The sequence below is a fragment of the Cyprinodon variegatus genome, unplaced genomic scaffold, assembly GCF_000732505.1.
Source record: "Cyprinodon variegatus isolate N-32 unplaced genomic scaffold, C_variegatus-1.0 Scaffold2105, whole genome shotgun sequence".
Lineage (NCBI taxonomy): Eukaryota > Metazoa > Chordata > Actinopteri > Cyprinodontiformes > Cyprinodontidae > Cyprinodon > Cyprinodon variegatus.
Genome location: NW_015152558.1, coordinates 26,943 through 29,462, shown reverse-complemented (window position 1 = coordinate 29,462; position 2,520 = coordinate 26,943).

The window sequence follows — 2,520 nt, the reverse complement described above, 5'->3', positions numbered from 1 at the left end:
GAACCTGTTCCCCAGGCATGAACCGGAACCAGTGATTCATTCAGTGCTTGTGACAATAAACATTGTTAAACCTTTTACTTCTGTTTCCGTCTCTGTGGTGTTCTGCATAACTGGGTCTCACTAGTGAACCCATCATGACAGAATCACTGTCATCCTGACAAACCCATGGCTTAACTCTTCCATACCAGACAACGGCGTTAGCCAGTAGGGGCTCACATTATACCGTGCCGATAGAAACTTTGAACTCAGCGTTAAGACCCGAGGAGTAGGGCTGTCTGTTTACAACAAGTGGTGTAAAGAATGCTAGATCAGTTGTCAGCTTCTGCTCTTTGGAAATTAAGCTTTTGCTTGTTAACTGCAGACCTTTGTATCTGCCTAAGGTGTTCAAAGTTGTTAGCATCACTGCTGTGTATGTGCCTCCCAGCGCTAAAAGAAAAGAGGCCATGAGTGTTCTTTATCATACTATATAGAATAATTGTAGTAGTATAGTAGTGCCTCAGACCGGGAGAACGTAAGGAAAGTGGTGAGGACAGCAGAGAGGATCATCGGGGCTCTTCTTGCCTCCATTAAAGACATTTCATCCAAGTGCTGCATGTCCTGAGCCCGTAACATTTCCAGCACCCCCTCACACCCCCTCTGTGGAGTGTTCTCCCTGCTGCCCTCTGGGAAGAGGCTTTGCAGCATTTGCTGCAGGTCCAGCAGGTTCTGCATTTTTCTCATTCTTCCATCAGAATGTTGAACTGTTGAAACTCTAATCAAGTATCTGCATCAAACTTTTAAACATCATATTTGCAAAATGTCTTATTTTTTTCATAATCCCTTTAAATGGAACACAACTCAATGTTCTACTGCATTTTGCACCATGTGTATTTATTTGCACTGCACTGAACCTTTTGTATCATGACTATAGACTTTTTTTCCTTTTCTCCTACACTGTTTACATTCTGATCACTAATGCAATTTATAAATGGTAATGTTTGTTTCTCTATTGTAAGATGCTCATTTGCTGTTGAAAGCTATATGCATCTAAATTTCATTTTGTATACACTCTGTGTATACAAGATAACAATAAAGTTAATGTAAGTCTGTCTATCTTCCTCTATTTCATAATTTCTCTCCTTTCAGGTCTCTCCTTCCTGCCCTTATTTCCCCTATTGTCCTTTGAAATGGAAGTATAGGAAGATGGCAATGAATCCACCCTATTTGTCGAAGTTAAATCCTTTATTATTCTTTTCTAGTTTTTTAGTATTTCCATAATAATACTTCTTATATTCCTATAAGTTATTGTCTATGAAAAGTTGTTTCTGCCCTTTTTTCTTCCCTATCTGCTATTTCATTTCCACCCCAGTGTGTGCTTGACCCATAGAAATGGTCCCTTTAATCTGGACTTTAAACAATGGCTGCTGTAATTCTTATCAATCTATATAAATCTAAACATACTTAAAATGACCATTTTATATTCAGTTACTGACACAGATCATTTTGCCGATTCCTCACCATGATCTTGGCCTTGACTGTAATCTGTACTATCCAATCACAAGCAAGCTCATTTTAACTTTACATGTCTGTGTTTAGAGAGAGATCTGCTGTCTCTAAAGGTTAAAGCTCCTATCATCCCTCATTGATATGATTTTGGTTCATACTTAATAAAGAACAATAGCGGCTATGATTTATAATTACTCAGATTTACTAGTGGTTAAACAAATCTTTGTCCAAAACAGGTTCAAACTTCAAAACATTGCTGTTAAACTGATTTAATGATTGTTGATTACTGATCCTGTAGAAGCGAATTGTGTTGCCTCAGGTCATCGTGACCTTAAGCTCACAATAATTGAGAACACAGAGCAAGCAGTCTGGAAGCCACGTACACATCTTGGCAATAACAAGTGTTCACAGGCTTGAAGCCACGTACACATCTTGGCAGTAACAATGTGTTCACACGCGGGAAGTCAAAGTACTTTGGCAAAAACAAAGTCTTTAGGCCCACTCAAAGGCCCACTTGCACGCAATCCGGTCACAGGCCAAGAACTTCCAGGAAATTTTATCAGAGCGTCCAGTCGTGCACATACATCCACACAGTGCAATGTTGAAACTATATAAACGCCCAGATTTGAATGAGAGTTGAGAAAAAGCCAGATGTGTTCTGTTGAAATGTTTGGCGCTCGATAAGTGGACAGCATGTCAATTTGATCTTTGAAATAAACGCTTCTTCTCCCGTCATTTTGGTTCATTGGCCTGGCTGAGAAAAGAACCGAAGACCATCATCATATCGTGCGGGAGCTTCCAGCCAGCCGGAGTGAGCTGTGGGGCCCCCAATCCAGCTTCAGGAGACGGTGAGTTAAATCCCTTGCTCCTATTTTAATGACTGATATAAAGCAGATCGCTTAAGCTGTTTGGAAGCTACCCGCACATCTAACTGTATCAGGCGATTGTCTGTTTGCCACTGGATGTTTGCTGCAGCATAAATTGGCATCTTGAGACAAATAGTAGCTGTCAAAAACTGGCTCGGATTATTTGATG